General features: G+C 40.1%; 1 long non-coding RNA gene across 1 annotated transcript; it reads right to left on the bottom strand.

Moving 5' to 3' along the window:
* Positions 1–4,169: 4,169 nt before the first annotated feature.
* Positions 4,170–10,067, bottom strand: LOC108273419 (uncharacterized). Its single transcript, XR_008397764.1, has 2 exons — positions 6,770–10,067; positions 4,170–6,028 (listed from the first exon to the last, which is right to left on the bottom strand). It is a non-coding gene; the product is annotated as an uncharacterized LOC108273419 (long non-coding RNA).
* Positions 10,068–13,883: the final 3,816 nt, after the last annotated feature.

Below are 13,883 nucleotides of genomic sequence, written 5' to 3'. Positions count from 1 at the left end.
ATTGATTCAAGGTGCCATCCAGTGGAGGTTGGACAGCTGGTCACCTAGCAATGGGTGTGTTTGGATGACTGAGAGGCATAGTGCCACTGTATATAAAGATAGATTGCTGCAATGTCATTAATGGAACTTATATGACTTGCCCTGCCTGCGGGGTTTTGTGTGTGTGTGTGTGTGTGTGTGTGTGTGTGTGTGTGTGTGTGTGTGTGTGTGTGTGCATGTGTGTATGCATGTGTGTGTGTGCATGTGTGCATGCGTGTGTGTGTCGGGGTGACAGAGTGTGGAGCTGAGGGAGTCGAGGTGTTGGTGACATGGGGGAAGGAATGGGAAGAAAGAGGGATAGATATTGAGTGGGTGAGATAGCAAAAACAACAGATCTGTATGAAGGAGGGGGATGAAATCCAGCAAAGGGGGGTGAACGAGAGAAAGAGGGGAAGGAGTGAGACAGAACCCCGGAGAGAGTGGTAGGGTGGAGTTTTGAAAAAAAAATGGAGAGAATGACGAGAGAGGCGAGAGGGGGTGATGATAGTGGAGGAGATGCCTCGGGGAGGCACAGTCAGAAAGCTGGTGTGGTGGAAGCATAAACACTCTTTGTCTGTGTTCTCCTCAGGCACTACAATAAGCAGAGAAAGAGAGCAAGACAGAGACAGAGAGAGTGAGTGAGAGGACTGAGAGAGAGAGAAATACCGACAAACAAGAGAGGAAGAGGTAGTCACAGAGATAGAGCCTGAGATTAAACATGAGACAGAGGGAGACGGGGACAGATAAACGATAAGGTATGAGGGAGCAAAGAAAAGGAGATATTCAAAGACAGATGGCATTGATGAATAAAAGTGAGGGTGGAGATTTAGGGAGAGATATAGTCAAACGGCGAGTGGGATGGATAAGATGGAGTGGACTGTTGCAACGAGTTTTTGTCACTAAAAGCTCCCTGCTACTTCAATTCCTGTTCAACCTACCAACCCCCTAAGCAAACCCACACACACACACACACACACACACACACACACACACACACACACACACACACACACACACACACACACACACACACACACACACACACACACACTTAGAAAACAGGCTTTATACTAAACTAAAGCACAGGTGTGCCAGGGGGCCTGAGGCAGCACTCAGACAGTCAAACTTGTTTGCTGCTGCTCTGTCATCACGAACTCCAGCCACCACCGCTTACTACACAGTACACGAACCTGCATGACCCTTATCAATCCCAACCAGACTTTGACTAATGCACTCATAAATCCCACTTGCACCTTGATAGTAGATGTTAATGTGTCAATATCAAACAGCGTGGGTACTTCAGAAAGTGAAGCCCCTCTGTACAAATCTTTGTTTGACAAAGATTATGACGTCTTGTAATTCAAGTGATCACAATCCATAGCACAAATTAATAGTATATTAGATGAAAAGTAAAGACCTAACAACAAGGAAACAAGCCATTTGTAAGGAATACAAGATGATGTGATGTGCTTTTAAAGGGAGATTAATAGATTACATTTAATAGATTACGTTTAATTCATTAATGAATGACATATCATGCTTTTTAGCATTTACAGTTACATTTCATGTTGTGTAATGTCCACAAGAAGTTAGTTTCTGTTATCACTCATGTTATAGCAGTTATAAACCATCATTCCCTCACCAGCCTCTCTTTCTTTCATTTTCTTGAAGTTAAAAAGAACCACAAAGCTCAAACTCCTCTGTCCTGAAGACCTTCCTGTGTCTAAGAACTACTAAATGTTACAAAGTGCTGACACCCAAGACTACATAAATATTAAATAAACATATTGAAAGCTTCATTATAGACTATATGGCCAAAATTTTGTGGACACATGATCAACACACCTATGTATGAGCCTTCTCTAAACTGTAGGCACAAAGTTTGAAGAACATAATTTTCTAGAATGTCTTTCTATGATGTAGAATTACAATTTCCCTTCTCTGGCACTAAGGGGTTGAGCCCAAACCTGTTCCAGTGCCCCTGATAGCGACCAATGACAGTGCCCCAGTGTACAAAGGAATGTCCATTAAGACATGGTTTGCCAAAGTTGGAGTGGAAGAACTCGAGTGGCCTGACCTCAGCCCCACTGAACACCTTTAAGATGAACTGGAACGCTGACTGCACCCCAGGCCTCCTCAACATAAGTTGATTGACATCAGTGTCTGACCTCAATAATGCTCTTGTAGCTGAATGGACAAATTCCCACAACCAAATTCCAAAATCTAGTACAAAAGCCTTTCCAGAAGAGTGGAGGTTGAAATCACAGCAAAGGGGGACTGAATCTAGAATGTGATGTTTAAAAAAACACACAGGGATATGATGGTCAGGTGTTCACAAACTTTTGGGCATGTTTTGTATCAATGATAAGATGTTTTATCTTGTTAAATAACATTTTTATCCATTTATTATTAAGCTTAATGTAGGTTATGTGGAGTATCCTCCATTCAAGTCCCTGTGAATGAGTTACTGTAGAACAAAATTTATTATTTGAATGGGTGATTTGAATTACAGTTGGAATTACTGTCTGAGCCACACTATTATAAATAGAAAATAGTTTATGTGTGTGCAAGTTAAAGGCCTATAATAGTCTAAATTCATTCATGACCCCTATCAAACAAAAAAACTACGGCTGTTAAAGGACTTTTCTCTGTGGAATAAACCCTAAACATGAAAATAATTATTTAAGCAAATTATATATAATTTGTTTAAGGAATCAGTCTTATGCTATAATGGGGATGTTGGGAAAGCTTGAAGTTATTATGGTTTGCAGGTGGGTAATGAGGAAGTATGATTTAACTGCCATTTTCAGATCATTATTTTCTGTGGTTGTTATAAATTTGTGCCAAATGACCATTATGTTTATATTTGGTACTAGCTCTTTGCTCATTATTATTCAAATGACAAGTTGTAAAATACTGTACCGGCTCCTCTGGTACAAAAGCATATTGTGTGTATATAGGTATGTTGTATGTACTGTAATTCCACTAATTACTGGCATGTGACTTCCTCCCTGTAATTAAGCTAGCTCTTTAATTGAGCTGACAGTTCAAAAAGGTAACCTTAGATGTGTCTGTAACACTGAAGGTGATGGTGTTGTTTCTTATTAGACACAGAGAATGTATAGTGAACAACATAGCTCCACGGATTCTTATTGTATCATTCTGAAAACAAAATTTGGAAATTTGAAATCTGACATTTATTTGCATGTACACACTGAATGAAAATTGTTTCAGCTTAATGACTGAATAGTAAAACCAACAGTTTATATGCATATACACTTGCTAAATTATGCAGTTTTATCATGGGTCACTTATTATTAAATGGTAACTCGTTAAAAAATAATTTTTAACATTTTTTCCAAGTCCATAAATCTGAATGTGATTATTTTGTTAAAGCATCATTACTGAACACTTCCTTATTTATACAAAATCAAAATTACATTCTGTACCAAAAAAAATAATAATAAAACATCTGGCCTTTTTGTATTCAGGTTTATTTTAGTTGTGACCATCAGTTGTCAATTCAAGTTCTCTGTAAACCAGTGTGCGTTGTATATAACATCAATAGATAATCTTACACAATATTTGATACTGTTACATTTTTAATGATAGAGCCTTTCAGAGTAAGTGAGTGAGCTAAAGAGAAACAAATATGTCAAATAGTTGTTTTGATAAAAGTGTTGATTAATATGGGCAAAGGAGAAATGACCCAATATGTGACAATACAGTATAAAAAAAGTTTACAGATAGAAAGAAAAGAAATGTAAGGAGAAGACAACATCTAAATCTTGTCTTTTTCTTCTTCTTCTTCTTCTTCTTCTTCTTCTTCTTCTTTTTTTTTTTTTTTAGATATCTGGTCAACTTTTGTATTTTTTTGTTTCAGGGTCATTTTTATACAGATGTTGCACAATTATAGCAACGGGTTTTCAACGTTCTAAAATTGTAACTGCAATTTTATTCATCTCCATTCAGTTTTTTAAAAATACAAAGATAACCATATTAAATGTTGACAGTGACTTGAGGACAGTAATAGCTGAAAGTGGTTGAGATGCATGACATCAGCTAAAAGAATGTAACATGCATCACTCACCCAGTACTTTCTTGTGCTAGGCATTTGAGCTATGCCCATTCTCAACCATGCCCATTCTGCATTTTTACTACATAAAAACATCTCTATGGCACATATTTTGTGCCAAGTTTACAATGGAATATTGTTTTTTTGTTGTTGTTGTTGTTTTTTGTTTTTTAATCAATAGACATCTTAAAAGTTCAGGAATACTTCATGTAAAATACTTGCCTGGAAAGTATGGTAATTTTGTCCACATGCTGGTAATCAGACTGAAAATAACAAGAGGATTATGAAACAGTTATGTATAGAATGTGCCACCTATAATTTTATTCGCATTATCATAAAAATAGATAATGTTTCAGGTTAGTTGCATAAATTAATGAGTGTTAAAATATAATGAAATGATTTTACAGAAAAATAGATGAAGTTAGTTTATTAAAAATCAGTTAATTACACTTCATTACATAGAAAAAACACTTTACCAACCCTGAATTTGTAGCACTTGTTTAGAATGACCCAGATACAATTTATGATTTCAACAATTGAATATATATTTATATATATTAAACAAATTTGGAAATATTGCTGGAGACACAGGTGTTGACTCCCTGAAGGACATCTTCACATAAGAGCTTCTACCCACGCCTTGTCACTGAGTGTTTTTTAATGAATACCTACCATCAGGACTGTGATGTGGCATTAATGGCATAGGGTGTCTTATGAAGTGGGCCTCTGTTAATTAAGAAACACCTGCAATGAAAAGCATAGAGAGAAAGTTTCCAACCATACTGGGTGCCCCTTTTGAAGCCTGCTTCAAACTGATTGTCCAAGCTATTATTTACGTCAGCATTTTGATTTCACTCCTCATGAAGTAGGCTTTTTATCCCTTTCACTCTTTTTTTATCATGATGGCTTGCTGTGAGTTGTAATGAGTTTGATCAAGATGTGTCCAATTGAGTGCTAGCACTAATCTTTCTTAGCCATCTTCAACGGGTTGGCCACCAGGTGCGATGTCACAACAAGTTGACCTTCTTCTAATGACCCGTTTAAGATGTAATTATAACACCAACTGTCCACGCTGCCACTTGTTTCCCCCATGCTGAAGCTTTGTTTTGTTAGCTGTTGATGTCTGGACTGTCGTGCATTCTCACCCTGATGCAAACTGTTCAATGCTTTTCAGATTAATGGTAAAGGAAACTGCTGGACCATCACACCTGTATGGAGATGGAGTGTGTGATGTGGGCTGCCTGATCTGATAGTTTATCTGTCTTTTGCGAATCATCCCTGCAGCAATTAAGGTGCTCGTGGTGGGGGCAGAAGGACCCACCTCATCTTCATATTGAACACAGGACCAGCATCAGCCAGGTGACTTTCATGCAAAATCTCCATCATCCTGCCTGGTGGTCTAAACACCAACCAGTATGTCTTGTACACATGAACGTGTAAACACACACTAGCACATAAAACACAAGGACAAACTTTCTTCAAAGGCATTTTATCTACAGGCAGATACAAGATAAAGCCACAAACCTTACAGTCAAGAGTAGAGAATGTCATGGTTGTGAGCCAGGAAGCTTCAGGTGGCCAATGCGTCATTCACATGATCATATAATTGCCCTTTAAATTGATGATTGTAGCTTCTTGAGTTACAGTTCCATTTGAACAGACCTGGAGAGCTGTTAATACTTTAAAGTTTAAAGGGGGGAAATTAGACAAACACACACACACAAAAAAAAAACCTGCTGGACAAAGGAGAAAGAAATACACACCATTTGACACTTTTTCATTTGTCATTTGTTTTTATCAAAAGCAATCTACAATTGAGAAAGGATACAATCCAAGCATACAGGTGAGCAGTTGGTGGAGAAGAATCTTGCTCAAGGGCCCATCAGAGGCTCTCAGAGTCACAAGCTTTGGATCACAAGCTCAGAGCCATAAGCACTGAATCGAGTGCATCAGAGGGTCACGTGTAAGATAGATATATGGAGAACTGGTAGTGAAACACTAGTAAATGGCCTTATTTATTCATCCTTTCTTTCAAAAGTTTCCTCTCTTTTCTTGTTTGAGCCAAAGCCATTACAACAATAAGTAAACTTTCAGTTACTGAGCCACTGCCATGATTTGTATACACTTATCACATATCTCCATGAAAGTTATTATTCCCAGTAAAATAAGCAACGAAATAGATTAATTCTGCACATATGCAAAAGCTTATCTCTTTGTTAAGTTGAATACCAAAGGGGCATGACTATTAAAAAAAGAGAAGAAGAAGAAAAGGGGCTTTCACATTGCTCTTGCTTCAACAGAGGCAGTTTAGCCTAGAGCAGAAAGATGATATGCATATGAGGCCATAAAAGGTCTGTGTCTGCTCTTACTGTGTGGAGTGTGTTGGACACATAGTGATTGATTTGCATGATGTATTACATTCCTAAAAGTGGAACATGTTGTGCTCTGTAGCCCATTGAGAGACTTGCCAGGGAGTAGGCTGAACTGTATGGCTATTAATACATGTTCATAAAAAGTGTTGTATGATCAAGATCTTATGCTAGCACTACCTTGTGCTAGCATAAGAGTCTTGTGAGCACATGGAAGTGTTGGCTTTCCAAAAAAAAAATCATTTTAGCAACATGAAATACAGCCTGATTCAGCAACTGCACTGAAATATTATGAGCAGAGACTCACCAATGCGTGACACCTCCTACCACAACTACATCAAGCACAGTAAGCCTTAAGTCCTCTTCATCCAGGGTGAGTTTTCTGTGATTTTGCACAGCCTGCAGCATCACTGTATAATTAAAAACAGGGCCAAATAATCAGAGGAATGACTCTGTTGAAAAGCTAATTGATCTCACACACAAACAGAATTAAGTTAAAAGCTTTTGGTGTTTATCTGGTGGTCTGTTATCACCAAGGCTGAGTTGGAGTCGGGCAGTCCTGCCTTTCCAGAGGCGAGGGAGGGAAATAATGTTCAAGGCCTGGGAAAGAAAAACAATGAGCAAGCGAGAGAGAGAGAGAGAGAGAGAGAGAGAGAGAGAGAGAGAGAGAGAGAGAGAATTGTCACATTAGAATCATTTAATCAGTGGCTCAAATGCTTGAACGAAGGTCCATCTGTTCTGTGTAGCATTTCATTGCATTGGTAACACCTTCCTCCTTGTTCTTCTGCAGTTTCCATGTTGCTGGTCTTATTCATCCTGAAATTGACTCTCAGAAATGGGTGTTTTTAAACAGGACCATTCTTGTTGTTAACAGGACTGGCTGTGGCATAACTGTTCCATTACTGCTCTATACAAGATGGTCAGATAATCATTTGCGCTGCTGAGAGCTGAACCCAACCCTGGAGCAAATTCAATCTGCACACAGCCAAATATGCCAAACAACATCCTCTGTGACCATGCAGCTAATTGGCAAGATAGGGAGGGGGGAATAGGGAAGTCTTGGTAAAAGCGGTAAATGTCAGTTGCAAATCAACATCCATAACGACATCAGGAACAGCAAGACAGACAAAAGCATTATCTTTTCACCCATTTGTGAAGGCACATTACCACAGCTTTACTGCTGTGTGTTCTGTTGTAAAATTAGATATAAAATAGAACCTAGTAGTGCCATGCAGTATCATGGTGGGTGCATTTCAGCGGAGCACTTCATGTTTCTCGCATAATTGTTGAAATGCAATCAAGAAACCTTAGATATCTTGTTGCCATAACCATTCACTTGATCATTTACATACACCATGCAGTTTTATATGGAAACATCGATTTTTGGGAAGAGAGCCATTAAAGAAGGCAGCCCTGACTGAGCCCACTATCAGCCCAGAATGGTACCAGCTTTACCCAGCAACTAGTTCCTGTTATTGGCAAGAAATCTATGGGACAGCTTCTTTCGCACTCTTAACCATGAAAGATGCTCACTTCCATTAGGAAAAAGGGCACTCAGGCTGTATATTTCTACCCTGTCAGAAGTGGCTGAATGGAAAAGGGAGAGACCCAGAGAGCACAATGCCACATGTAGCAGATTTCTATTTGATCCACAGCACACCGAACTCTCACACTTTAACTCTCTGTGGGTAACGATAAACTTCATTGTGGGCCAAGAGTGCTCACGACTTGCTGATCTTTCTTACTGTATATGCAAGCTATGGAAATTAGTGTCCATCTCTGCCATGGGACCCATATGCTGATAATGATGTCATGAATTTTATAGTTGCACAGACCTGACCTACAGACAAGCATTGCCACCTTACCGTTCCAGGATCCCTGGTTTGATCCAGCGGTTGATTTACTGTCTGTGTGGTGTTGATTAGCAACAGTATATTGCTCTTAGCTCTGCATGTGTGTGTGCACTTTGCCCTGCAATGGACTGGTGTCCCGCCCAGGATGTGTTCCCATTTTGCAACCACTAGTCCTGAGATATAGGTCTATAGGTCCACAGTGAAAGCAGGCCTAAAAAATACTTATGAATACAGGCCTAATAAATTTCAAAATAATGTTGTGATTGGTCACAGATGAAGCAGATGCTGATGAAGGAGGAGCGCAGTTATGAATATGCATGTCATGTAACTGTGGTATAGGATTTGGGTATGCTGCAGATAAGGAAGTATCAGCAGTGGTAAGTCTATATCATCTTATTTGGAATGGTTGAGGTTGAGATTTTTGCTTTTTGTATTATACAGTGTAGTTGTAAACAGGCATTAGAACATTTCAGATATTTGGTTAGGGGGTGACAGGGGATCTGATCTTGTTCTCACAAGGACCATGTACTTCCATACAACCCAGTCTGGTCTTCTCCCTACAAGCCATCCATGTCTTTGAGCAAACTACGATTAGCGCTACTGGTGCAATTATAAATATTTTTTTATTTAGCTTCACAAGGTAATGTCCTCCATCTCTTAGTATTCCCCTGTTTGTAAGCCCTATTTCTCTCAATGTGGCAATTAACATTGCGATTTACGTCCTCCAGTACATTGAAATTCTAAATCTACTGTACTACACTTTATAAATTTTTGTACCTCTTTCTCTCTTTTATTTAAATGTGAAGCATCCTGTTCTACACAACCAGCCAGGATACAATGCTGTAATAAAGTAGCATAGGGCATAACGAGCCAACCGGCAGTGACAATTAAGACCAAACAAAAATAAAAATAGTGGCTCTGTTGCCATGGCATTAAAAAACAAGTGACATTTACAGACCTGTATTTAATCACCAGCTCACACTGTTTGCCAGGTACCCCATTACACCATGTAATAAATCTTTTATAGCATGAAGCGCATGTGTGTGTGTGTGTGTGTGTGTGTATATAAAAGAGTGAAAGTACTACATTGATGAATGCACAGGCATTGAATAAATACATTTAAGCAAATGAAAGTAAGACAAAGATCTATTTACACAAGGATCAAGATGCGTCTTGGTGGCCTGTGCAAAGAAGTATAAATGTGCTGGATATCAAATAGGATAAATGGAAGTAAGATTAAATGCTGTAAAACACCAGCAACTAGTCTGCCTCCTGTAACTGACACAAACTTTTACTAAAGCAAGGTCTCAGGCAAGTGCAGGCATACCTTACATACTAACGTTTCACAGAATGTACTTCACCTATAACATCTCATTCATCATCTCAGACATTGTTCTTTACCTATTAATTTAGTTTTGTGGCATTTCTTCAAACATGCTAAATATACTTACCTTGTGCTTAAGTATGGGTTTAAAAAGTGTATAATTTTTTTGTGACCCCCATCCTACCTTCTCTTCATTGTCTGATAAATTCTCTGCGATGCCCTCCTATAGTCTGCCCCTGGTAAAGCAGACATATCAAGCAGACGGTTGCTGCCAGGTGGCACTTAGACCTCTCTGTGCATGGATATACTGTATATCTACTGTATAATGACCGTGGACAGCTACGTAGATCCACAAGGCAGGGAAACAGACGGAGGGCTGAGAGCAGGGGAAGCTTGTGATTTAGGTGTGTTGTTGTTGAAGGCATGCTTGTCTTGTTGTCATTATCTCAAGCTGCTGTAGTGGAACAAGCCAATGCTACATGTAGGAGTAAGCATACAATGGACTCCGCCTTCTTCGAGCGCATGTAATCTTTTGCTTTAGCATCATGTGAAACTGTGCTTAACGTGCTCACAATCCTGTTATGAGGATTTTTGATTGTTGAAAAAAAAGAAAGACAGATGAGATTCCTCGACCCACTCTCACTCTGCTTGCCTTTCTGAGGAGCCTTGACTTTGATACATTATCAACTATAGGAGAATGATTCTCCACATATCAGCTTACAGTCATGCCGATGGAACTTGAGCCAAATTCTGAGCAAGTCAGCTCTTGCAATATGTGTCGTAAAGGGATATCAATCACAAAGAGGGGATGGTGAAAGATCTAGGCTCTTGTTATTGTTTCCATTGTTGGGAAATACCTGTTTTTCATGTTCTGATGACCGTTTTCCTCATTCAGAGCAAAAGCCGTGACTTCCTGCCATCTGGGTAAGCAAGTTTTATTGTTTCTGCTGGAAAACAAGTGCTCTAAATATAGCAGTAGGATTTGTGTTGTAACTTTGAAGTCAACTCTGATCTACATTACAAATAATGTTATAATTTCTTAGCCAAGCCTTATGAGAGTCAGAGGTAGTGGATTAAGGGTGTTTTAGGGTAAACGATAAAAGTAGAAAGTTAGAGGAAGATAGAACATTTTAGGTAGGGAGGAGGTGATCAGGACAAATCATTATGGGGTACTTTCAGACAAAACCAGGGTGAAAAATGATGACAGTGTGTAGCTTTCATTATCAGTGACCCCTGTTCAATCAATGCTGGGGGGAAAAGAGCCATGGTCGAGAGCATAAGGCTACAAGACAAAGTCGGGGCTCATCATCACTCAAGCTCCACAGCTCCTCACTGACAATCCCAATAATGACCTTTCTGTGGCACAAAATTTTGCCCCTTTAATGACTCTATACATCCATAAGTGTCCCATGCAAACACACTCACCCAGGCTCATTGATGAGATGAGATGTGAGCAACCTCAGGCCAGATCTGGACCTCTGCCCTCGGGACATAAAGGTACCATCAGACATGCAGTCAAAGCAGGTTCCATGGCAACCCATTGCCATGACTACCTAGTGACTGATTATCTGAACTGGTAGGGGCTGACCTTGTTGATATTTTCTACCCAGAGAAGAGTATCATTCAAGCCTTCATATTCCTGCCAGCCGATCAACGGCATAACCAACCCCTTATAAATCACACATCCAAGATGTTAGAATTATAAACCGTTGTTTCTATGTTTCAAAGTTTTTAAATAGTCTTCCTCGGGCTTCTCTCATTGTCCCAATCCACCACAGGCTCCCACTTTCAAATTTATTTGCACAATTTGCACAACTCAAGTCATATGATAAGTTACAAAGGTTAAGAGTAGGGTTGGGACGAGGTTAGTGTTTGTACAGTACCTGTGAAATTGAATCAAATCCAACCACATCACTCTGGCTCATTCAAATTTGTACAAATTTCTCATGAGATCAGGTTGCCCAGACAGTGCAAGTACTCATAAAGAGATGTCTCCTGCACTGCCGCTTGCTTTATAAATGGCCTATGTGATGTACTTGGGTGCTTGTGAAATGTGGAATGCTAATCAAGGAGTGGCGAACAGCAGGAGAAAGGGATGAGTGTGAAAGGAGGGGTGGATGCTCAGTCATCTCATTTGTTCTTACCAGCCTCAGAAAAGCAGCCAATTAAAACAGATTGTGTGAACATTCACATTTTGATTGTAAAATTCTAAATGTACTGTTTGCGGGTGGTAGTACCTAATAGCAGTCTGTGTGCTACCAGGGGTGTGCATGCTATCAATGTCATTTAGGGCTAGAGTACAGGCATGCCCAAGCCAGATGTGAGATTCTCAATGTGAGGATACACACGGGGGGAGGAGATCTGAGAGCTGGTGCATGGTGGGCAGGTTGATAGATTAAGAGGTGCACCACCCTCTGGAGCAGGTATCATCATTCAGCGTGGCAGCTATTGTGTGAGTGTTATAGGGCTACCTGCTGAGGATTAGTGGTGGTAGCACACCTGTTCTGAGTTCCCATGGCCCATATTAAAGAACAAAATTTTTAATTTAGAATAAATGTATAAAATGGAATAAGAAAAACAGGATCACAACGGATTACATAAAACAAGTGTTTTTATTTTAAATAAATTAGAATGGCTGATACGACTGTATCATACCATTACACCTAACAGACTCGCCTACGGTAAATGTCTAAGGGCATAAGGAGGAAAAAAAGGAAGAGAAAGATAGAGCTCTCTCAACCCCTCTCAATCTTTCAGCAGAGCTGTGAAACAGATGCTGGGAGAAGCATTAACAAAAGAGAGCGTAGCACTTCTGACCGTGAGCCCCTTTGCTTGGCAAGTCCTGAAGGTAATAATGGTTAGCAACCTGAAAAATGTTCTTATCTGAAAAAAGCTCCAGACAGTAATAAATGAAATAATTGTACTAAACACATTAATCCATGTCAGTGGGCCCCGGGGGAGGGTCTGTGTGAGCGTTAGAGGTAGTGAATGGCACTAACCTGCCAACAAAAAGAGTCTCTCTTTTACACACACACATACACACACACACACACACACACTCTCTCTCTCTCACTCTCTCTCTCTCTCTCTCTCTCTCTCTCTGTCCCACTCACACCTACTCAGTCTCTCACTCCTCTGCAAACAGTGTATTTTTTTGCCCTGCCTTTCGGGAGGGACAGCTCGTTATTAATCTTACTGGCTTGCTTAGCTTCAGGCATCACAGCAGGGCAGCATCTGGGAGAGAGAGAGAGAAAAAGAAAGAGAGAGGCAGACAGAGGGAGAGAGAGAAGGTCTATAGATGAGGGTGTCTGAGTCAGGACATGGATAATGCCTCTGCAATTTGTGAGCGCATGTGAGGCAAACTAAGACAAAGCATGTGTATACGTGTGATTGGACACGTTTGTGAGTAAATTACAAAAATGTGTGCAATATCATCACTCAACAAAGTACGAGTGATTGAGAAAGAGGGGCCGAGAGAATGACAGAAAGAAAAATCACCCTCTAAACTAATTAACTCATTAACTCATGTCTCAGAATGCAAAGACACACTTCAGTTGGCCAGGCATTAATGACAGAAGAAGTAGGGGGGGACAGGATCACAACAGCAACCACTTTGGTAATCATCAGCAGAAGACAATATGTGTGCTTCCACAGCATGGAGAGCGTGTGGTCAGTCTTGGATCCAGACGTTATGAGAGTGTGGTGTTGACATCTGGATCCGACACAATTTCACTTTGGAGCGGAGTGTACTGCAGTGGTTTATGGGTTGCAGTGCTCTGACCTTTGTGTGCACTTCATTCGAAGGCAGATTTTTGTTTTTCTTTTTTGCATTTCAAAACTCTTTCCTGACCCTCAACCTAAAAAGAGGATGCTTGATGGGGGAGGAATTCAGGTTCTACTGTCTGTAAGCCTTGTGTAAAGGAAAGGAGATCTACTGATTGGGGTGGGGAACTCGAAATAGAAGGATCTGTGCAGCAGCAGTGAAGTGAATGAACTGAGGCCTGAAGACTCGCATTGTCCTAAAGCTGATGGCAGTGTGCAGAGCACGAGTTGGTCAAATTTAGGCCAGTAGACACAATAAATGGGTGGATGGATGGGATCAGAATTATATTTATAACAACCCCAAATTGTATGTTAGATGATGATGGAGTTTGAACACGCACGGCTGTCCGACTGGCTGATGGCGTGTGATTGGCTTCGGGCAGTGTTTTTTTTTTTCCCGGACTTGTGTATTATAATGGAGA

Source organism: Ictalurus punctatus, chromosome 13 (genome assembly GCF_001660625.3).
Source record: "Ictalurus punctatus breed USDA103 chromosome 13, Coco_2.0, whole genome shotgun sequence".
In the NCBI taxonomy this organism is placed as follows: domain Eukaryota; kingdom Metazoa; phylum Chordata; class Actinopteri; order Siluriformes; family Ictaluridae; genus Ictalurus; species Ictalurus punctatus.
This window is presented reverse-complemented; position numbering and strand designations above follow the sequence as displayed.